Genomic DNA, 25,981 nt, shown 5'->3' with positions numbered 1-25,981 from the left:
ATTACAGAATAGTGTTTTTTTTTTCTTTTGATCAGTCTTGCAGCATCAATATTTCTCCTCCTAAGGTTTTTTCGAAAAAATCCCTCTCCAGTTTCAGAATAGTAAGTGTGATAAGGCATGGTCAAGCCTCTATTTCATAATTTGTACCAACATTTTTAATCTTTCAACCTATAATATAATTCTGAGATATTTCTAGGGTAGGATGGCTGTACATTTATACAATTCAAGTTATTTTCAATATTTTTTTAAATGAATGCATTTGTGGACTTCTGTATAATACACAATAAGAGCAAGAACTCTTTTCCAACACAAGTGTTTTAGATCACTAACTTTCATCAACTTTGGTAAACTAAGGACTGATTATATCTGTTTGTTAAGTGCCTGAAACATATTATAGATACATCCACTTAGCTAAGTAAATAAGGGACAATCTCAAATACTCAGTTCCTGGGTGGACCAGGCCCAAAGGCCATAAAAACCTCAGAAAATGAGGTCTTAGTGAGACTTAGTTTGGTTCAACATATATCTGTTTTATCTCCTGGAGATAATAATCAAGCTATATGAATTACAGGTATTGCATTCACACTTCTTTTTTATGGATTAGAGGTCATTATACTGATATTCAGGTACATGTTTGCTATGAGAAATGTATTCAGGGTTTGGGGATGCTACAGCAGAAAAGGCATTCATTAAATTACTTACAACATTAATTTGGATGAGTTGGTTGCCACCTTGGAGAATAGGATAACGTTTTAAAACTTGACAAGTTGGCGTGTAGGAAGACGACAAGTTGGCGTGTAGGAAGACAACAAGTTAGGTTTTAGTATTTAAGTTGAAGAAAGCTAATTCACCCAAGAGGAAAAACAAACTGGACAAAATAAGAAGAGAAGATAATATTTGCAGAGATGTGATACATATGTTGTATAATAAAATATGTTTTTAAAAATCTTTTACAAGTAAACAAAAACAATTTCTATAATTAGTATTTACAGTTCATGATTAAAAATAAATTTTAGTTGATTTATTTCTATTTAACTTTGAGCCTAAATGGCTCCATCATCCATCTTTTTATTCATTCATTCACAGTTTCATGCTTATATGCTTACATTTAGTTAGTAAATATTTAATGACAATAAACATTCTTCTTTTTGCAAGAGAGAGGCAATAAAGGAATAGGTTGTCTGTTATTTATCTTTCTACCAGATTCCCTATGTGGCTTTGATTGTAAGAAGAGATCAAACTGAAAATTTGGAAGATCCTTATTTACGCTCTGACACACTGAAAATCCCTTTTGTTATGGACTGAATGTGTCTCCCCCCTAAATTCAATGTGATGGCATTTGGAGTTAGAACTTTTAGGGGTTAGTTAGGTTTACGTGAGGTCATGAGGGTGGGATCTTTTTTTGTTTGTTTGTTTTTTGGTTTTTTTTTGCGGTACGCGGGCCTCTCACCGTTGTGGCCTCTCCCATTGCGGAGCAACAGGCTCCGGACGCACAGGCTCAGCGGCCATGGCCCACGGGCACAGCCGCTCCGCGGCATGTGGGATCTTTCCGGACCGGGGCACGAACCCGTGTCCCCTGCATCGGCAGGCGGACTCTCAACCACTGCACCACCAGGGAAGCCCATGAGGGTGGGATCTTCATGATGGGATTATTTTCCTTATAAGAAGAGGATGAGAGACCAGTCCTCTCTGTCTCTCTTTCTCCACCCTCTAAGGACATAGTGAGAAGGCACCAGTCCAAGCCATGAGCGTTCCACCAGAAACCAAATCAGCAAGCACATTGATCTTGTGCTGCCTAGGCTCTATAACTGTGAGAAATAAATGTCTTCTTGTTTAAGCCACCCAGTCTTTGGTATTTTGTTACAGTAGCCTGAGCTAAGACATGGTGATAATAAGAAATATTATCGAGCGGGGGCTACTCTTCATTGTGGTGTGCGGGCTTCTCATTGTGGTGGCTTCTCTTGTGGAGCACGGGCTCTAGGTGTGCAGGCTTCAGTAGTTGTGGCTCGCGGGATTCAGTAGTTGTGGCGAGCAGGCTCAGCAGTTGTGGCTCATGGGCTCTAGAGCACAGGCTCAGTTGTTGTGGCACACGGGCTCTAGAGTGCAGGCTCAGTTGTTGTGGCACATGGGCTTAGTTGCTCCGCGGAATGTGGGATCTTCCCCGACCAGGGCTCGAACCTGTGTCCCCTGCATTGGCAGGCAGATTCTTAACCACTGCGCCACAAGGGAAGTCCCTAAGAAATATATATTTGATCTTTGTCCCCAGTTCCTGACACAGATTTTCTAAAATTTTTGGTGATAGGAACATCCTTTTGTTATTCATAACAAGCCTCTTTCCACCATATTTGAATTTATACTAATAAAGTGACTTTTGATTGGCTCCTAGATAGCTTAAGGATGGGGGACGGTTGCTACAGGAACCAACTGATGATTAGAAGTTTGGAACTTTCAGCCCCACCTGCAGAGGGGAACAGGGCTGGAGGTTGAGTTCAGTAATCAATGGCCAATGATTTAATCAATCATGCCTACATAATGGAACCAACATGAAAAACCCCGTATGATGGAGTTGAGAGAGCTTCTTGGTAGTGAACACATCGAGGTGCTGGGAGGGTGACATGCCTGGAAAGACTGCATGCAGCACCCCTTCCCTCATACCTTACCCTATGCATCTCTTCCATTTGACTGTTCCTGAGTTGTATCTTTCATAATAAACAATAGTAGTAAAGTACCTTCCTGAGTTCTGCAAGCAGTTCTAATAAATTATCAAACCTGAGGAGGGGGTTGTGGGAACCACTCAACTTTACAGTCAGTTGGTCAGAATTATGAGTGACCCAGATTTGTAATTAGCATCTGAAGTAGGGGCAATCTATGGGACTGAGCCCTTCACCTGTGGGATTTGTGCTAACTTCGCATAGTTAGTGTCAGAACTGAACTGAAGGTAGGGCACCTAGTTGGTGTTAGAAGAATGGAAAAACTGGTTGTTGGGTGAAGAAAAAAGCACACATCTGGTATCAGAAGTGTTGTGAGTAAAAACAGTTCAGAAGACACCTTCTCCTACTCTTTCTTTGAATTAATTGAATTCACCTATTCTTTAGAACTCAACAGCTCAATTCCTAATCTGACCAACAAGAAGTTGAAATTTCCACTCAAGAATAATACAAGTCGGGAAGCTGAAGATAAATTAAGTTAATAACATATAAAAGACTATATCTTTATAATTTTATTTTATTTTTTGGCATAGATGAATATATCAAAAACATTTGTTATTAAGAAAAAAACACTACTTTAAGCTTTCAAAATATGAATGAAATACTTCTTGTAAGTGATAAATCTTAAACAAAAGAAAAAGTATAATGAATGTTATTTGAAATAAGATGCATGTATCTTTTTGAATTAGTGTTTTTATTTTTTTCAAGTATATACCCAGGAGTGGAACTGCTGGATCATATGGTAGTTCTATTTTAGATTTTTGAGAAATCTCCATACTCTTTTCCATAGTGGTTGTACTACTTTACAGTCCTACCAACAGTGTAGAGGGTTCCCTTTTCTCCACATCCTCTCCAACAAAAAAATACACGCACCCCAATATTTATAGCAGTGTTATTTACAATTGCCAAGTCATGGAAGCAACCTAAGTGTCCATCAACAGGTGAATGCGTATATATATATATATACACACACACACACACACACACACACAATGGAATACTACTCAGCCATAAAGAAGAACAAAATAATGCCACTTGCAGCAACATGGATGGACTTAGAAAACAGCATACTAAGTGAAATAAGTCAGAGAGAGAAAGACAAATACTGTATGATATCACTTATATGTGGAATCTAAAAAAATACGACAAACTAGTGAGCAAAACAAAGAAGAAACAGACTAACAGATATAGAGAACAAACGAGTGGTTGCCAGTGGGGAGAGGGAAAGGGGGAGGGGCAATATAGGTGTAGGGGATTTTAAAAAAAGGGTTATTATGGGATTATATGAAATCATGTGTGTGAAAGTTTTGAAAATTGTAAAGCACTGTAGAAGCTAAAGAATTTTTCATTCAATTAAAAAGTTTTTTTTAAAATGCCACTTGCAAAAAATAAAAATAAGATGCGGGGCTTCCCTGGTGGCACAGTGGTTGAGAGTCTGCCTGCCGATGCAGGGGACACGGGTTCATGCCCCGGTCCGGGAAGATCCCGCATGCCACGGGCTGGGCCCGTGAGCCATGGCCGCTGAGCCTGTGCGTCTGGAGCCTGTGCTCTGCAACGGGAGAGGCCACAACAGTGAGGGGCCCACGTACCGCAAAAAAAAAAAAAAAAAAGATGCACATTTTATAATACAGTACTTCATTAAACAATGATCCTCAGCTCTTGAATTTATTAGGTGAATTTTGTCTCAACAATATGAACTTTTACATGTTGAGATCATAGCCCCACCATTAAAATAAGATATGCAGATGAAATAAGGGACTGAAGAGGGAGTCACAGACCTGCTGGAATGGATATACAATTTTTTGGGGGGGGGTGGTTGCAAACAGCCTATGAAAATGGTCATGAGAGCAGTAATCACTTTAAACACTTCCCAGGCATAGAGATGACCAGAGATATATCCACAAAATAGACACATAACATTTCAGTAACCACCAAGTAAGACCTTTCACATTCCTCTTTTCTCTTCCCTTCTAGACTTTCCCACATCCTGTCCCTACGTCCCATTGAACATACCTTAGTTTTATCATGATGTGCAAGCTAGGAGAAAAGGATTAGAAAAAATAGATGATGAGAAAAGAATTTCATCGTACCTAGCTTTTACCTAAGGTAGGACTAAGCTGGAGAAGGGGAAAGGTCTCAACTTTAATTCAAGAGCTATATCAAGACTATTAAGTGAAAAATGATACTTAATTGTTGGCTGGAGAAACACTGCCATGATTTGATCACACAGTGATGGAATTTGCCTAAATTTCATCAGAAGTAAGGCAAAGGGCTAGCCCCAGAGGATATACAGATAGAGGGGAAGAAAAATAAAGTTCCTTTAGGATGATATACCAAGAACAGAGCTTGATTAAGTAAGAATTATAAGAACTCCCTTGTACCCGGTATTGTACAAATATTTTTACATAATGTGTGAGTGTGTGTGTTCTCATAACTTTTGTCCCATTTGTTACAATTATTGCTACTTCATTGTAGATGAGATAAATGAGACGTAGAGATATCATGTAACTCACCTAGGTATAGGGTTGCAAGATTTATCAAATATAGAATGCCAAGTGAAATCTGAATTTCAGATATACAATGAATGTATATTTTTTAGTACAAGTATATTCTGTGCAATATTTGGGACCTTCTTATACTAGGCAATTATCTATTGGTGAACTGAAATTCAAATTTAGCTGAGTGTCCTACATATTATCGAGCAAACATACCTAGATCACACAGCTAGTAAATCATGGCCCCAAAATTTGAAATCAGATCTATAGGGTCTGGGTACACTTTATCCTCATAACTCTGTGATCTCTTTTCAGAGGAGAGAAAATGTCAGCGTGATTGCTTCTTTGCACTGTTAAATCTCAGGATCTTTCCCTACAGCTTTTGGCTTGATGTATTCCCACTATCAAATGCTGAAATCTACTGATGCTGGTTCTTTATCGTTCTTATACACCCAATAGAATAACTCATCCCAAAGACATGAGGTATATAGTCAGCTTTGTTTCTGTGGTTATCTTTATTATTCCCCTATGTTAAGAGCTTCCTAATACTTTTGGCATTTCTCCTAACTCAACACTTCTTCCTACTGCTTACTCAATTTGCATTTTACAAGCCTCTCAGCTTCCCCTACCAATAACATATTCTGGGTCAGTGGTTTTTCAAGCTGCTTTTACAGAATGTGAGTTCCTTGAAAGAGAAAACATTTCATTTGTAAAAAATATGAAAATCTACTAAGGGTAAGACAAGACTGAACGAAATACATTTGATATTCTACTTTCACCATATGTTTTGGAATAAAAAAGTAACAGATGTAATACTACTTTGTGGTTTCATTGGTGTTAATCATGTTTCTTGGGACTAAATTGTCAAATAATTATAATTTTGGTGCCCCCCCTTAGTGTGAATTATAAAGATAAAATTCACAATGAACAGGAAAACAGAAGAAGTTCAAAATTTTAGGAAGCTAATAAAATGATGGAAGTCAAAAGTTTTCTTTGGACATTTTATTAATTTTTCTGGGGAATTTAAATAAAGGTTAAAATAGAGAACTAAAAAATCGTAAATGTTTAGGAAGTGCATTCATGGACAGCACAGTTTTTTAGCCTGGTAAAGAAAACATTAAAGATATACTTAGAGAAAGTCAGATAATTATTAAGAATTTGCCTGTGTACACAGCATCAGACTATATGCTCAGAAGTACTCTAGCTGAGGAATACTAGCTGTAAGAAGTGTTCAACAAAAAAAGAAAAAGAAAACAGATTAAAATTATACCTTCACACCATACACAAAAATAAAACTCAAAATGGCTTAAAGACTTAAATATAAGACAGGACACCATAAAACTCCTAGAAGAGAATAGGCAAAACATTCTCTGACATAAATTGTAACAATGTTTTCCTAGCTCCGTCTCCCAAGGCAATAGAAATAAGAGCAAAAATAAGCAAATGGAACCTAATCAAACTTATAAGCTTTTGTACAGCAAAGGAAATCATAAACAAAATGAAAAGACAACCTATGGACTGGGAGAAAATATTTGCAAACCATAAGACCAACAAGGACTTAATTTCCAAAATATACAAACAGCTCATACCATTCAGTATTAAAAACAAAACAAAACAAAACAAACAACCCAATGAAAAACTTGGCAGAAGACCTAAATAGATGTTTTCTCCAAAGAAGACATACAGATGACCAACAGGCACATGAAAAGATGCTCATCATCATTAATTATTAGAGAAATTCAAATCAAAACTATCAGGAGGTATCACCTCCCACCATTCAGAATGGCCATCACCAAAATGTCTACAAATAATAAATGCTGGAGAGGGTGTGGAGAAAAAGGAACCCTACTACACTGTTGTTGGTAATGTAAATTGGTGCAGCCACTATGGAAAACAGTGTGGAGGTTCCTTTAAAAACTAAAAATAGAGTTGCCATATGATCCAGCAATTCCACTCCTGCACATATATCTAGAAAAGATAAAAACTCTAATTACAAAAGACCCATGCACCCCAATGTTCATAACAGAACTATTTACAATAGTCAAGACAAGGAAGCAACCTAATTTTCCATCAACAGATAAATGGATAAAGAAGACGTGGTATATATACACAATGGAATATTACTCAGACATAAAAAACAATGAAATAATGCCATTTGCAGCAACATGGATGGACTTAGAGATTATCATACTAAGCTAAGTAAGTCATACAGAGAAAGACAAATACCATATGATGTCATTTATATGTGGAATCTAAAATATGACACAAATAAACTCATTTACAAGACAGAAACAGACTCACAGACATAGAAAACAATCATATGGTTACCGAAGGGGAAGGTGGGGGGAGGAATAAATTAGTAGTTTGGAATCAACAGATACACCCTACTATATATAAAATAGATACTCAACAAGGACCTACTATTAAAGCACAGGGAACTACACTCAATATCTTGTAATAATGAAAAGTATCTTAGAATATGTATACATATATATATATATATATATATATATATATACATCTGAATCACTGCTGTGCACGTGAAACTAACACAACATTGTAAATTAACTATACCTCAATAAAAAAATTTTATTGGAAAAAATTAAAAATTTTTTAAATCTTAAAATAATACACACAAAGGTATAAGCATATATCATATTTCTACAAACAAATGTCTCAAATTCTATTTTTTGTTTGTTTGTTTTTGTTTTTGTTTTTGCAGTACGCGGGCCTCTCACTGCTGTGGCCTCTCCCGTTGTGGAGCACAGGCTCCAGACGTGCAGGCTCAGCGGCCATGGCTCATGGGCCCAGCCACTCCACGGCATGTGGGATCTTCCCTGACCGGAGCACGAACCCGTGTCCCCTGCATCGGCAGGCGGACTCTCAACCACTGCGCCACCAGGGAAGCCCTCAAATTCTATTTTTATTATACATAAATATAACCACATAATAAAGTTATAAAAATAAACTAGCGGTACTGAGATATAAAAGTGCTAAAGGAATAAGGAAAATATAAAGCACGGAATTCCTGAAGTGACTTTGTAAGTAGAATAAATATAGCTATCCGTAATGTTTTTAGGGAAGTATCAGGCTTAAAAATGAACTTTGAAAACAGGAGAAGTTATGGATTAGGGAGGAAGAATGGCAATCCAATATATGAGAGGTAAAAAAAAGCAAAGTGAGAATGGCAAGTATGTTGACTTTACCTAATGCAAAAGTGTATGACAGACAGTGTGTCATGTGAATTCTGGAAGGAAAAATTAGTTATTTGGTAAAGAGAAAATGCTGAGGACATCTGGGGTAGTGAGGAAATAATTCTTTTGTCTTAAAGAAATTAATTTACATGTACATAATAAATTTTAGGTTAGATTGTAGGAAACAGTGGTATGCTGAGCTGCGTTTTCACTACAAAAGAGCTGATTATTTAAATGCTGTTGTCTTTAAACTGACAATAGTGGAAAAATTTACATTATGGAAATCTACCAATGCTACAAGTCAGGATTTTGTTTGCTTTTCTAGGGAGCTGGTTTGCCAGCACTCCACAGAAGTTATTGTTATAACTTGAAATTAGTTTCCAAATAAGGTAATAGAAAAAATTTTTTTGCTATATTTTAAGAAAGAAGGTCATAAATATATTCTTAAATTATTTCTTACATTATGTAGTAGGTCAAAAGTCCAAACATAGTTCCTTCAGTAAAATTGTACCTGTACCTTCAGGGAATTTGTTCCAAATTTGTTTGATTTATGATGTATCTATTTTTTTAATACTAAAATTAGATTTCTCAGTTAAAGGTGGAGAAATAAAGCTGATATCTATTTAATGAAGAGAAAGCTGTCAAATGAAGAAAATGTGACAATGGAAAAAAGGAATAAATCTATATGAAAAAAAGATACTTTCTAATTTTAAAAGATACACTATTTTCCATCTGTTATATAGTTAAGTGTTAATTTATGTGAAAACATTTTAGGCTCAAATTTATGTTTTTTGCCCTGGTGGCTTTAAATATTAATTACGTAAATATGTTTTATTAGATTAGAAATAATCAGGTGACAAAGTATACAGTGTCAGCACCGTAAGTTGTATTTGAAATTGTATCCCTCAAAGTTTGAGAGAAATAAAAACATAGGGCATAAAATGGCTTGTCACAGATAAAGCATTTACACAGTGCTGCTTCCTCAGTATTCACTTGCTTGAATAAATATCCTAAATGAATATACCATATAAAGCAAGATGCTGTATTTGCTAAAATAAATACAAGTTCAAATGTGCACAGCTAGAGATGGCTACGGCTCTTAGAGAAATAAATAGGGCTCAGTCTAAAATGAATGTGAGACATTGACAGAAGCATAAAACAGTTTTACAGAACATGATAAAATGAATACTGTGCCATTTAAAACTGATTGACAGGTAATGAACTATAAAATCTATATTAAAATGAAAATGGCACAGAGAGAGAATAGTACATGGCCTTATCCCTGCAGTCTTAGGGTTGAAAAATGGGAAATTTTCTACACCGCCAGCTCACAAAAATTAAGCAAATTAAAGACTGCTGAAAAATGTATGTGCTATGATTGAATTAGCCAGTTGCTGAGAAAGAGAAGTGCAATGCAATTTAACTTCGTGGTATTAGGATGATATTCCTACTCATAGATGGAATTGGCAGTTGAAAATGAGATGTTTCCAGTATATATGTGTGTTTATTTATGCATCCTTATGTTTCTATACAATTCTTCATCTACCAGAGGATTTAAACATATGTTAGAGGTCTGTATACTGCATCTTAGCCTATCAGCATACCCGTGTAGACATTCCATTGCTAGTTTATAATTTAATAGTCTGAATTGTGTAGCCATAACAAGTAAACGATGGGTTTTATTGCTAGCTTGATATAACTGTTCTGAATAAAATTTGAACTGCCTCACTCAAAGGGAAGATGTCTCTGTACCTTACTCTAACTCTTTGTCTTTTTTCCTTGCCTCAGGATCTAATAGAAAGAAAAAAAAATTGCCTGGTTCTCATGGGTAGCAAAATAGAAGTCCTATTCTTATTTCTTACATTAAAAAATAAAGAGACTAAAACTGGTTGTATAACTGAAATGAAACGCAACAATTGTGAAGTTACAGGATTATATTACAAGCTTATTTCAGTACACTCAAATACACACAGACACACACACACACATATACACAGACACAGACACACACACACACACCCAGAGTTTAGGTATCATTTATTGATAACCCATTATTTGCCAGGGTTTACTGTAGAAATTTTATGAAATTGCTTAATTTCATACTGGGCTTCCATAAGATATACAGTGCTTTTGTTCTCAATTCACTAATGACAAAATTAGGGTACAGAGACTTTAAGAAAATTTTCCAAATTTGCATCAATAGTAAGTGGCCATAGCCTAGTTTCAAACCCAGTAGCCTCACTCCCACACATTTTATTAACCATTATATAACCAAAGGGGTTGTTTTTTGACAACTATATATTCTCATTTTACCTAAACACTTTAGATGTCAACTTATTATTTGAATTCTACTAAATATCAATGTTTTGGCCCAAGGCCTAGATCATCAGATACATAATTAACCCTGGATGCTAATCTGTTACTATAAAGAAGGAATTAGAGCCAGGAGCATTATCAAAGTGCATCCCTCAAGTAAACAATGTAGAAAAAGGAGAATGTTATCCACAGTGATTATGCAGATAGGGAAACTGTCTAATGTATCTTGATAAAACTAAATTGATTTTCATCTTATCTCTGCTTTGCCTACAGTAATTCATCAATTTCTTAATTTCTGGTCATTATAGTGTAAATTTCCTTCTTTTGCCTTCACATTAGATATGTAGAGGTCCACTTATAGTGTAAAGAAGAGATTGTGAGTTTCCTGAAAACCTTCAATTAAATATTTTGGCTTCAAGCAGGTCTGTAATCCTCTGAAAAATGTGCACATGTTTTGTATGTATGTGTATTTGTTAGCAGAGAGAAACTGTGGCTTTTTTTAGACCACTAAACCAACTATTAGAGCAAATAACTCAATTCCTTTCTTAAACTTTTACAATTCTAGAGCTGTCAAGATAACATGGATTAGTGGAAAAAGGAAGAGGTCAAAAAGCCTGATTGTATGGTGGTTAAGAAAACATATTTGACAGGGAGACTACCTGGTTTGAATCTGGACTATGGCCACTTACAACCTGTGCAAATTTGGACAATTTGCCTTAATGTCTCTGTGCCCCATGTTTGTCATCAGTGTAACGGGGACAATAGCAGTATGCACCTTACTGGAGTCCTATATGAAGTTTAAAATGTCAATATACATAAAGCTTGCAGAATTTAAAATTTCACTTGGAATCCTATGTCTTTACTCAGTTACCATGTGAATTTTGGAAAAGCCAATTCACTTATTATTCTAAAACTCACACCATTTTTGTTTACATTGATGAAAATAATTATTCTAGTCATTTGTGGCAGGGTAACAAAGCACCTCAAAGATAATGGCTTAAAATAATAAAGATTTACTTTGCTATTTTGACAGGGGTTCAATGAGAACAGCTCCACAGGACATTACCTGCTGGGGAGTGAAACAATGGATTGGGCTGAAAGCATCTGAAGACTCCCTCCCTCTGCCTGGTGGTCGATATTGTCACCAGGAATCTCAATTGGTTTCTCAATTGAAACGCCTAACATGTAGACCCTCCTTGTGGCTCCAGGACTTTCTCACTATGGCCGAGGTCCAATAATGAGCACCCGAATCAACCAGGCAGATACTATACCACTTTTACGACCTAAGCTCAGAAATCACAGTGCCATATCTGTCATAATCACAAACACACCCAAATTCAAAAGGAGGGGTCAAAGTCACAGTATATAAGACAAGCATGTAGTGGGAGGTATTACTGCAACAAATTTTGAAAAATACACTCTACCACAGTTATCTAGCACATAGGACTGTTGCCAGAATAAAATGGAACAAGGTATCTAAAAAGTGTTGCAACATTTTAATTTCACTAATCAAATTAAATCACTTATGGATATGAACGCACAAAGGAAAAGCACTATTATATAGTTATATGTTATCATTCTTATCTAGAGTACAAAAATTTGATGAATTTTCAGCAATGTTGATGTGTTTGAAAATTTCACTATAACCTTGAATTTCTCTATAGCTCAGATTAAAAATATTGAAAAATTTTAAAAGGAGGGCAAGGTATGCTGGAGTTGAGAATATTAAATTATTTATGGACTAAGAATTAGTTTATTATTAAAATTAGCTATGGCATACCCTCTAGATTGGTAATTATTATTTTGAAGGTTAGAAACCCTTTGGGTATCTGAAAATAGAGCACTAATAGCAGAATTTTCAACAGCCACAGGGGAAGCCCAGAGACACAGGAAAATACTTCCCTATGCTGAATGAAAATAACTTTCAAAGTATACCAGCAAAATTATCCATTAGGAATAAAGGCAAAATAAAGATTAGCAAAAGCTGAAGCCATCCTAAAAACTTTCTAAATGATATATTTAAGGAAGAAGGAAAAGGGTCAAAAAAGGAAGGTCTGAGGCTTTAGAAGGAATGGTAGCAGAGATACTACTGGAAAATATTTGGTTATGTCTGAATTTTTAAAAATGTATAAATCAATAATAAAAGAGTATGCCTAATCTGTGGATTAAAAACAACTACAGAATTAAAATACTTGAATTATGTAGCATAAAAATACTGCTTTGTAGAAAGTAATATTTTTATGTTCCTTAGACAGGTATTAGCAAACTTATTCAGTAAAGAACCAGACACTAAATATTTTAGGCTTTGCAGGCCAAGAGGCAAAGTAGAGGATACTTTGTATATAATTATATAACAAGAGAGAAATATAACGAGAGAATTTCCACAATTGTTTTAATTGATGAAGTTCAAATTAAATAATAGTGATTGACAATACTTGTATGAATGTGGGGTGTGTGTGTCTGTGATACAGAAAAATAAAAATTTGGGGGGAAATTTTGCTTAATTAGAGTTCAAAGTTAGTGTTTTCTATCAACCAAATTGACTGCAAAATGTGCATCTGTTAATGCTCATCTGTAATAAGATTTTACATATTTCATGTTTGAAAATGTCTTTTCACACAGATAAGTAGTCCCTTATACTGATATCAACAAATGAACCACTTGGAAACTTACTTTGGTTACAGCCTCATTTTCATTCTGCTGTAGTAAAATATTTCATTTTAAATTTTGTAATATTTACGATGTTGCTTTCCTGGATTGCAGATACTGTTGTGGGTGCTTAGAGTTATAATGTTTATGCATATTTTATTTGTTTAGCCCAGCTATAATGTCATTAAATAATAAACACAATGCTTTGCTATCTAATTTGATAACAACACTCTACTGTGTCTAAATATCAATCAATACATTTGAAGCTCACTTTTCTCTTCTGTTTTGACATGATGAGCATTCACTGGTATCAAAAAATGAAAATGAAAGTTCCAGTATGGCAATACATGTGGCACTCAAAATGCTTTGGACTTATAATTTCATCAATGAAATTTGAATTTCATATTTTCTCCTTGTCACAAAACTTTATCCTTTGTTTTATTCATTCATTTAACATGTAAAAATTATTTTTAAAGTGACAGGCTCTGCAAGAAAAATGTGGCCAAAAAAAAAAGGGAAATCAGAATGAACACACAACAAAAGTAAGTCAAGATGAATAAAACTATGTTAGTAATTAAAATTAATGAAAACTTATGAACCCCCCAGTTAAAAAAAAACATGATTAAAATATTTAGATTGTATTAAATTTATCCAACAAAATTTTATTTGTAAGAAAACATCTAAAATAGTTAAAACCTTTTGCAAACTGTTCAAGAGAATAAAAAGGTAGAAATGTTCTCCAAATTGTTTTGTAATGTTTTTATAGTTTTTACTTCAAAACAAGATGAGAAACTATACAATGAAAAAAAAAAAAATAAAAGCCAATAGTCTAAATGGAAACTAAAACAAAGTGGAGATGTCAGTACACATCTATTAGAATGGCTAAAATCCAAAACACTGACAATACCAAATGTTGGTGAGTATGTGGAGCAAGAGGAACTCTCAGTCATTGCCCATGAGAATTCAAAATGGTGCAGCCACTTGGGAAGAAAGATTCTTACAAAACTAAACACTCTTGCATACTATCCAAGAGTTGTGTTTCTTGGTATATTATTCAAATAAGTTGAAAATTTATGTCAAAGAACCCTTACTTGCATGTGTATGGTATAGCAGCTGTATTAATATTTGCCAAAACTGAGAAGTAATCAAAATGTTTTTCAGGGCTTCCCTGGTGGCGCAGTGGTTGAGAGTCCGCCTGCCGATGCAGGGGACACGGGTTCGTGCCCCGGTCTGGGAAGATCCCACATGCCGCGGAGCGGCTGGGCCCGTAAGCCATGGCCGCTGAGCCTGCGTGTCCGGAGCCTGTGCTCTGCAACGGGAGAGGCCACAACAGTGTGAGGCCCACATACCGCAAAAAAGAAAAAAAAAGTTTTTCAGTAGATGAAAGAATAAATAAACTGCAGTATATTGGATAACAGAATATTATTCATGCTAAAAGGAAATGAGCTATCAAGCCATGAAAAGACATAGAAGAAATTTCAAGTCATATTACTAAGTAAATATTGGGTTGGCCAAAAAGTTCGTTTGGGTATTTCCATAAGATGTATATAATTCCAACTAAATGACGTTCTGGAAAGGCAGAATTATGGAGATAGTAAAAAGATCACTGGTTGCCAAAGGTTTGAAGGGAGAGAGGAATAAATAGGTAACAGAGGATTTTTAGGGGAATGAAACTACCCTGTATGCTACTGTAATGGTGGATACATGCTATTTTACATTTGTCCAAAGTAAAATAGTTATAGCAATATAAAGAAAAAAATGTCCTGATAAATGCGGATTTATCCCAGTAACTTAACTGTGTCTTAACACTAGAATCAATAAAGGTAATTTACCACATAATGAATGAAAAGAGAAAAATCAATTAATTATTTAATAATTATAGAAAATATGCTTATAAAATTTATTTATGATAAATATTACTATTATTATAAAAATAGTAAAAAGTATAATAGATTATTTAAATCAAAACCACAATTAATAATTATTTTACCTTTTCCAAATAAGCAAAATTTATAAACTCTCATATGAATTGTTGGCCAAACAATGGGACATTTTATAAACTGCTAGTGTGAGAATATATTCGTTCAACCACCCATTTTTTTTTTCCTTCTGGGCAGAAGAATAAATGTTGTTGTAGGCTACTGAGTTTGAGGATAGTTTGTTATGTATTATTATTATTATCATTGTTTGTTAAGCTAACTTTAAAATCTGATAGTTACGTGATGAGGAGACAAAAGTAAATGATACCAATAGCCTATGTATTCTATGATAGAAGTATGCAAAGAGTATTACGGGAACACAAAGAAGGTAAATTAAACAAAAATGGCAGAAAGAATATGTAAGGGTCAAAGGTGTTCTAGAAAAGGTAAGTCTTTAAGTCAGAATGGCTACTGAATGTATACAGGATGATGTATGGGGGTTGCTTGCTACAGAGCAAGGTTGCAGATTGAGTGAGACATGAAACAATAAATAAGCAATAAAGAATATGGCACATTTGAGGATCTCTAAGTAGTTCAGTATTGCAGGAATAAGAGGGTGTCTGTAGAAGACTGAGTAGAAATAAGGTTACAGAATAAGACAGATGCTAGATTTTAAAGGGCCTTACTTGTCACAATTGGATTTCATACTAAGACAATTTTAACAATACTGTATTCCCTTTTGTTGGTTCCTTATGAGAGAGCCAGGTCTATAATCTAAAAGTCTAATAATCCAGGTATCATATTATCGTATTGACAGACGGTGAATCACTCTTGATAAATAACTTATTAGGGTTTACAAGTTACTAGTATTTCAATAGTAACATCCTTCAAAATGATGGAGCCAATTTTATATATATGACTCTTGAGCGACAAAAGGTTAGGGATGCCCACATTTACACAGTTGAAAATCTGTGTATACCTTTTGAAACCCCCAAAACTTAACAACTAACAGCCTATTAGCCTACTGTTGACCAAAAACCTTACTGGTTACGTAAAACAGTCAATTAACACATATTTTGTATGTTATATGTATTATACACTGAATTCTTACAATAAAGTAAGCTAGAGAAAAGAAACCGTTACTAAGAAAATCATAAGAAAAATACATTTACAGTACTATATTGTATTTATCAATACTGTAAGCTTACATCATCTGTTTACAAGATGAATCGTCTGTCAGTACCTACATGGATATTGTCCCATATAATACAACACTGTAGATATTTTATATGTATTACTAACACTGGCATCAAAAATGAAGATACTGTTAAAAAGAAATTTGTATTTATTATAGGTATAACAATTCTTGAATTGAAAATGAAGAGGCAGCAATATGATAGCTTTTTGGTAGCCTGAGGTAATCGATACAATTGCTTATATCAATAGTAGCCTAGTCTATATACTAATGAATGAATCATTATAAGATGTTTATGGCATACAGTATTATGGTAGAATTCATAATACAGCATTGGAAACATTGTTATATTAAAAAAAAACAACACTGTGATGAAAGGCTGATATGAAGTTTCTCCAATTACAGCGGGAGGGTCATACTGTATGGTAATGTAATTCTTTGAAAGCATAGTTACAAAACAGCAAGAAAACTAACACATTATTATTAAATATCACTCGCCTCATGCCTGTGTAAGGATAGGCTATCCATTTCAATGCAAGTCTTGCACACAATCTTCTACATGATGAATACTTTGGCGGTGATGACATAAAAGCATCTCATACAGTTCTTGCTGTACAATTATTAGATTTTCACATGATGACACTTACATGACTACACAACAGATAACGTTTATTAACTGTATGGCATGATGGTTATTTGCTATTTATCAAGTGGAAGTGGATCATAAAGGGCTTCCTCCTTGTTGTTCTCTTAGTGAGTAGGCTGAGAAGGAAGAAGAAGAGGAGGGGTCGGTCTTGCCGTCTCAGGGGTGGCAGAGGGCCAAGAGCGGAGGAGGTGGAAGGGGAGGCAGGAGAGGCAGACACACTTGATTACATTTATGGAAATACCTTGTATTTTCTACATTACTTCTTTGCTTTTTCATTTCTCTAAAAATGTTTCTATACTGTACCAATCCTTCTTCCCCCACTACTTTAGCTTCAGTGCCCTTAGCATAGAAGGGTCCATATCGTAAAAAAATGTCAAAAGCACTCTCAAGTAATTGGAACCCTCTGCCAGACAGGCACTGCTTCTTCTATGTCTTCTTCCTGATAGTCTGGCACTGGTTTGGAAGCACTCGTCTCCATCAAGTCATCTTCTGTTCATTCCTCTGGTATGTTGTCTATTAGCTCTTGAATTTCTCCAAGACACATACCTTGAAACCCTTACAACCCCCCACCTTTTTTGCCGTATCCATAATCTCTTTGATGATTTTCTTGATTGGCTCTGCTATAAATCCTGTGAAGTCATACACAACATCTTGATATAGTTTTTTCCAGCAGGAATTTACTGTTTCAGGCTCCATGACTTTTACGGCTTTTTGCATAACAATGGCATCTTTAAAAGGTATAATCCTTCCAGATTTTCATCATGTTCTCTCTTTCAGGGTTCCCTTTCATAGCATTGTCAACACTTTCCATAGAGAAATCTGTGTAATGAGTCTTAGAAAATGTGTATAATGAGTCCTCACGACTCTCTGATCTACAGACTGAATTAGAGACGCTGTGTTTGGGGGCAAGTAGACCACGTTGATGCCTTCAATTTGAACTCATAGCATTCTGGGTGACCAGAGACATTGTCCAATATCAAAAGAACTTTAAAAGGCAGTCTCTTACTGGCAAGGCACTTCCTGACTTTAGGGACAAATCATCCATGGAACCAACCCAGAAAAAGGATTCTCATTGTCCAGGCCTCTCGTACAACCAAAAGGCCTGCAACTGGTGTTAATATTTTCCCTTCAAGGGTTGGGGCTTAGGAGGTTTATAGATAAGGGCAGTCCTGACCATAAACCTGACTGCATTTGCACAAAGCAGGAGAGTTAATCTGTCCCTTCCTGCCTTAAAAGCTGGTGTTGCTTCTCTTCCTTACTAACTTGTGGCATTTTTTTTTTTTAGTTCCCCAGAACACGGCACTTTCATCTGCTTTAAAAACCTGTCCCTAGGGCTTTCCTGGTGGCGCAGTGGTTGGGAGTCCGCCTGCAGATGCAGGGGACACAGGTTCGTGCCCCAGTCTGGGAAGATCCCACATGCCGCGGAGTGGCTGGGCCCGTGAACCATGGCCGCTGAGCCTGTGCGTCCGGAGCCTGTGCTCCGCAATGGGAGAGGCCACAACAGTGAGAGGCCCGCGTACCGCAAACAAACAAACAAACAAACAAACACCTGTCCAGGCAGATATCCTTTCTTCTCAATGATTTTCTAAATGGCATCTGGGAACTTTGCTGGGTTTTGGTTGGCAGATGCTGCTTCTCCTTTATCTTGACATTTTTAAAGCCAAATATTTTTCTAAAATTACCACACCACCCTTTGCTGGCATTAAATTCTCCAGTTTTAGATCCTTCACCTTTCTTTTGCTTTAATTTGTCATATAATGACTTCACTTTTTCTCGACTCAGAGTCTTATAGGTACACTTTTCTTATAGCAATCCTGCACCCCACATAAAAGCTGCATTTTCAGTCTGAGATAAAAGGTATTTGAAAAGAGTGCAAGATTTTCACATCTGCTAGAGTAGCTGCAGCAATGGCTTCATGGATTTCCTTTTCTCTTTTTACAGTGGTCCTTATACTGGATTCATTTACCTTGAAATGGTGGGCAACTGCAGCAGCAGGCCTCAATCTGTGGTACATATCAAGCAATTCAACTTTTTCTTCTATTTTCATGACTTTTCTCTGCTTCTTGGGAGCACTTCCAGTATCACTAGTGGCACTTTGTATGAGTTCCATGGTCTTATTCAAGGTTTACGTTTTTGCACGAAACATGATGAAAAATACACGAGAACCACGAGAGGTCGCCTTTTACTGAGATTCGCAATTTACTGGACAAAGTGCTCAGGCAGAGATAATCAGCATCACAGGGCATCTTAAGCAGATACTCACAACACATGAGCTCACCGCAGTAGCAAGGGAGGTGGCTAAAAAATTATTATAGTAGTTCAGTACGAACTACAGTTAATTTTATGCAATTATGACTTAATGCATTTTTACATTTGTTTACATCTCTCTACTGTGAATGCCATCACATACAATCTGTTTTTGTGAACAGATTTTAATAAATTTTAACTTTTTATAATAGATTTGTATATATTTTATGGTAGTAAATGATAAAATAGACTAAGTATCTACATATATTTATGCATTCATGACATACATTTCTCTTTTCCTTTTTTCCTTTCTTAACATCTTTATTGGAGTATAATTGCTTTATAATGCTGTGTTAGTTTCTGCTTTATAACAAAGTGAATCAACTATACATATACGTATGTTTCCATATCTCTTCCCTCTTGCATCTCCCTCCCTCCCACCCTCCCTATCCCACCCCTCTAGGTGGTCACAAAGCACGGAGCTGATCTCCCTGTGCTACGCAGCTGCTTCCCACTAGCTATCTATTTTGTGTTTGGTAGTGTATATATGTCCATAACACTCTCTCACGTTCTCCCAGCTTAGCCTTCCCCCTCCCCATATCCTCAAGTCCGTTCTCTAGTAGGTCTGTGTCTATATTCCCGCATAACCCCTAGGTACTTTTTTTTCCCTTAGATTCCATATGTATGTGTTAGCATATGGTATTTGTTTTTCTCTTTCTGACTTACTTCACTCTGTATGACAGACTCTAGGTCCATCCACCTCACTACAAATAACTCAATTTCGTTTCTTTTTATGGCTGAGTAATATTCCATTGTATATATGTGCCACATCTTCTTTATTCATTCATCTGTTGATGGACACTTAGGTAGCTTCCATGTCCTGGCTACTGTAAATAGAGCTGCAATGAATATTTTGGTACATGACTCTTTTTGAATTACGGTTTTCTCAGGGTATATGCCCAGTAGTGGGATTGCTGGGTCGTATGATAGTTCTACTTGTAGTTTTTTAAGGAACCTCCATACTGTTCTCCAAAGTGGCTGTATCAATTTACATTCCCACCAACAGTGCAAGAGGGTTCCCTTCTCTCCACACCCTCTCCAGCATTTATTGTTTGTAGATTTTTTGATGATGCCCATTCTGAACGGTGTGAGATGATATCTCCTTGTAGTTTTTTTTTTTTTTTTTTGCGGTACGCGGGCCTCTCACTGTTGTGGCCTCTCCCGTTGCAAAGCACAGGCTCCGGACGCGCAGGCTCAGTGGCCACGGCTCACGGGCCCAGCCGCTCCGTGGCATGTGGGATCCTCCTGGACCAGGGCACGAACCCGTGTCCCCTGCATCGGCAGGCGAACTCTCAACCACTGCGCCACCAGGGAAGCCCTCCAGCTTTCTTTTGATTTCCATTTGCATGGAATATCTTTTTCCATCCCCTCACTTTCAGTCTGTATGTGTCCCTAGGTCTGAAGTGGGTCTCTTGTAGACCGCATATATACGGGTCTTGTCTTTGTATCCATTGAGCCAGTCTGTATGTTTTGGTGAGAGCATTTAATCCATTTACATTTAAGGTAATTATCTATATGTATGTTCCCATTCCCATTTTCTTACTTGTTTTGGGTTTGTTATTATAGGTCTTTTCCTTCTCTTGTGTTTCTTGCCTAGACAAGTTCCTTTAGCACTTGTTGTAAAGCTGGTTTGGTGGTGCTGAACTCTCTCAGCTTTTGCTTGTCTGTAAAGGTTTTAATTTCTCTGTGGAATCTCAATGAGATCCTTGCTGGGTAGGTTAATATTGGTTGAAGGTTTTTCTCCTTCATCACTTTAAATATGTCCTGCCACTCCCTTCTGGCTTGCAGAGTTTCTGCTGAAAGATCAGCTGTTAACCTTATGGGGATTCCCTTATGTGTTATTTGTTGTTTTTCCCTTGCTTTTAATATGTTATCTTTGTATTTAATTTTTGATAGTTTGATTAATATGTGTCTTGTCGTGTTTCTCCTTGGATTTATCCTGTATTGGACTCTCTGTGCTTCCTGGACTTGATTAACTATTTCCTTTCCCATATTAAGGAAGTTTTCAACTATAATCGCTTCAAATATTTTCTCAGTCCCCTTCTTTTTCTCTTCTTCTTCTGGGACCCCTATACTTCGAATGTTGGTGTGTTTAATGTTGTCCCAGAGGTCTCTGAGACTGTCCTCAGTTCTTTTCATTCTTCTTTCTTTATTCTGCTCTGCAGTAGTTATTTCCACTATTTTATCTTCCAGGTCACTTATCCGTTCTTCTGCCTCAGTTATTCTGCTATTGATCTCTTCTAGAGTACTTTTAATTTCATTTATTGTGTTGTTCATCATTGCTTGTTTCCTCTTTAGTTCTTCTAGGTCCTTGTTAATTGTTTCTTGCATTTTCTGTATTCTATTTCCAATATTTTTGATCATCTTTACTATCATTATTCTGAATTCTTTTTCAGGTAGACTGCCTATTTCCTCTTCATTTGTTAGGTCTGGTGGGTTTTTACCCTGTCCTTCCTCTGCTGTGTGTTTTTCTGTCTTCTCATTTTGCTTATCTTACTGTGTTTGGGATATCCTTTTCATAGGCTGCAGGTTCGTAGTTCTCTTTGTTTTTGGTGTCTGTCCCCAGTGGCTAAGGTTGGTTCAGTGGGTTTTGTAGGCTTCCTGGTGGAGGGGACTAGTGCCTGCGTTTTGGTGGATGAGGCTGGATCTTGTCTTTCTGGTGGGCAGGTCCATGTCTGGTGGTATGTTTTGGGGTGTCTGTGGCCTTATTATGATTTTAAGCAGCCTCTCTGCTAATGGATGGGGCTGTGTTCCTGTCTTGCTAGTTGTTTGGCATAGGGTGTCCAGCACAGTAGCTTGCTGGTTGTTGAGTGAAGCTGGGTCTTGGTGTTGAGATGGAGATCTCTGGGAGATTTTCGCCATTTGATACATGGAGCTGGGAGGTCTCTTGTGGACCAGTGTCCTGAAGTTGGTTCTCCCACTTCAGAGGCACAGCATTGACTCCTGGCTGGAAAACCAAGAGCCTTTCATCCACATGGCTCAGAATAAAAGGGAGAAACAGTAGAAAGAAAAGAAAAGAAAAGAAAAGAAAAGAAAAGAAAAGAAAAGAAAAGAAAAGAAAAGAAAAGAAAAGAAAAGAAAAGGAAAGAAAAGAAAAGAAAAGAAAAGAAAAGAAAAGAAAAGAAAAGAAAAGAAGGAAGGAAGGAAGGAAGGAAGGAAGAGGATAAAATAAAATAAAGGATAAAATAAAGTTATTAAAATAAAAAATTATTATTAAGAAAAAATTTTAAAAAGTAAAAAAAAAAAAACAAAAAACGAACGGACAGAACCCTAGGACAAATGGTGAAAGCAAAGCTATACAGACAAAATCTCACACAGAAGCATACACATACACACTCACAAAAAGAGGAAAAGGAGAAAAAATAATATATCTTGCACCCGAAGTCCACCTCCTCAACTTGGGATGATTCGTTGTCTATTCATGTATTCCACAGATGCAGGGTGCATCAAGCTGATTGTGGAGCTTTAATCGGCTGCTCCTGAGGCTGCTGGGAGGGATTTCCCTTTCTCTTCTTTGTTCGCACAGCTCCTGGGGTTCAGGTTTGGATTTTGCCCCACCTCTGCATGTAGGTCGCCTGAGGGCGTCTGTTCTTCGCTCAGACAGGACTTTGTTAAAGGAGCAGCTGATTGGGGGCTCTGGCTCACTCAGGCCGGGGGGAGGGAAGGGTACGGATGTGGGGTGAGCCTGTGGCGGCAGAGGCCAGCGTGACATTGCACCAGCCTGAGGCGCGCGTGTGTTCTCCTGGGGAAGTTGTCCCTGGATCACAGGACCCTGGCAGTGGCGGGCTGCACAGGCTCCCGGGAGGGGAGGTGTGGAGAGTGACCTGTGCTCGCACACAGGCTTTCTGGTGGCTGCAGCAGCTGCCTTAGCGTCTCCTGCCCGTCTCTGGGGTCCGTGCTTTTAGCCACGGCTCGCGCCCGTCTCTGGAGCTCCTTTAAGCAGCGCTCTTAATCCCCTCTCCTCGCGCACCAGGAAACAAAGAGGGAAGAAAAAGTCTCTTGCCACTTCGGCAGCTCCAGACCTTTTCCTGGACTCCCTCCCGGCTAGCTGTGGTGCACTAACCCCCTTCAGGCTGTGTTCACGCCGCCAACCCCAGTCCTCTCCCGGCGCTCCGACCGAAGCCGAGCCTGAACTCCCAGCCCCGTCTGCCCGGCGGGTGAGCAGACAAGCCTCTCGGGCTGGTCAGTGCTGGTTGGCACTGATCCTCTGTGCGGCAATCCCTCTGCTTTGCCCACCACACTCCTGTGGCTGCGCTCTCCTCCATGGCTCTGAAGCCTCCCCCTCTGCCACCTGCAGTCCCCGCCCATGAAGGGGCTTCCTAGTGTGTGGAAACCTTTCCTCCTTCACAGCTCCCTCCCACTGGTGCAGGTCCTGTCCCTATTCTTTTGTCTCTGTTTTTTCTTTTGCCCTACCCAGGTACGTGGGGAGTTTGTTGTGTTTTGGGAGGTCTGAGGTCTTCTGCCAGCGTTCAGTGGGTGTTAGGAGCAGTTCCATGTGTAGATGTATTTCTACATCTACATGTATCTGTGGGGAGGAAGGTGATCTCCGCGTCTTACTCTTCCACCATCTTCTCAAATCTCCCTTTTCCTTTTTTTTTTTTTTTTATATATTTCTAGACTACGTGGTTCTTCTGTGAGTTTTTTCAAATTGTCATAAGTCCAAAAATTTCTCCAATACAGTTACTGAAAAAAAACTCCTTATAAGCGGACTGGCACAAACTCACACTGTTAAAAGGTCAACTATATAATTTTTCAGACACAAAGAATTCCTCAGGTTTCTCATAATTTGGGGAGGACTAGACACTTTCTCCTTAAAATATAACTTTCCCAGTTTTGGAGAAATAAGCTTTGCTCTAGAGTCGCTTTTGTAGAGCAAGGTCTTTAAAATTATTCAGAATTGTACAATTGGAACCTCAATTATAGTTTGTGCTCAATAAATGTTCACTGACTGTATTAATCTCTTAATTGGAAAGCACTTCAGATACACCTGGGTTCAAATCTTAGCATTTCTACCTAAGTGTACCTTAGAGCAAGTTACTTCTCTTTTCGTCTTTTAAAAAAAACTTTAAAATAAAGTATTATAATTCTTACTCCCTAGAGGTGATGAAAATACTTACTGTAATGATGCCATAAAACGCCTGGTACAGTACCTGGCATCTAGGAGGCATTTAATTGATGGTAGCTATTGTAATCATTGCTCTATTACTCTTGCTGATGTCCAAGTTTGGGAGGTTGAAGTCTATACAACCACAAATATAGGCAGATTTGTCACATCTTGTCAGAAAGGTTTAATGAAATTCTAGCCGAAGACATAAGATAGGTTTGCTTCTGACTGGATTTTTAATATGCTTCAGTTGGACCACCTCTAAGAGCTCACTGGCATACTGCCTCATCAGTTGCTATAGGCATCTCACTAGGAGAGATTATTTTTCATTCTCCTTCCTAGTTCATCCTTCCTTTTGTTCTTTCCCAACCTGCATAGCAAATGGCATTTCCTCTGCTCTTAAAGAATTTTATAGCAGCTCATTCACTCTTTGTGCTCACAGAAAAGTGAACTGGCCTTATCATAGAGCAATACAGGGCTACAGTTGAAAAGCTTAAGCTTAATTCACTCATTAGTGAGAAATGCCCTACCTGGAGGAAGATAATAGAGATCTAATACATACGCTACATAGCTTCCCTACAGAATATTCCTTTTAAAAAGAAATAATTAGATGAATAAATTAGATTTTAAGCACTGATCTACCCATATACACCAAAGAATACGTAATTAGAAATTTAAGCAGTCAGCCAGATATCATTAAGTCATTGGAGACATTTCTATCAGAAACCAATAGTATTCCAAGATGTAAATTGTCTGAAACCATTTTAAAATCCTTAAACATTGCAAAGTGTCCATAAGGTTGATTGAGCAAGCCAATTTAGATAAATGCATCTGATAAATAGTGCTATACTTGTGGAAAATACGCGCTGTACTCCACTTATTATGTTAACTTGGTATTTTAAACCCATGGCAAAAGGATGATGGAAATGTGGTGAAGAGTCATTCACATTCAAGAAAATATCCTTCTCTTAAAACATAATTGAGAGGCACCTAATGATGATATTGTGCTATGTGATACAGGAATATAGGCTATATCCTTTCTCCATAAATGCTCTAGCTCCAAATAGTCACATTGGGGTGAGGACTTCAACATATGAATTTGGGGGCAACACAATTCAGTCCATAGCACATGGATATTCAAAATGACCAAATAAACATAAATAGTTCTAACTTTTATGCTTCTAAGAAATAAGAAAAGATGATTGGAGTATGTGTGTTAGAGCTAAATATGTAGAAAAAAAAATTTGGCCACATTTGGAAACAGGTGTTTTACTTATGGATGATTAGAAATTGCTTGCAAGCTGCTCTCTTTATTTTTACTTTTACTTCTAAAATGATACAGTCTTTTTTTTTTTCCTTTTGGCCCTAAGATAGTTATATATTCTAGATTAATTCTAAACTGTGTGACCCTCTGGGATATCGACCAGTCTGTACATATTCATACTTTG

The sequence above is a fragment of the Globicephala melas genome, chromosome 10 (assembly GCF_963455315.2).
Source record: "Globicephala melas chromosome 10, mGloMel1.2, whole genome shotgun sequence".
Lineage (NCBI taxonomy): Eukaryota > Metazoa > Chordata > Mammalia > Artiodactyla > Delphinidae > Globicephala > Globicephala melas.
The sequence above is the reverse complement of the archived record's forward strand: the minus strand, read 5'-3'. Positions refer to the sequence as shown.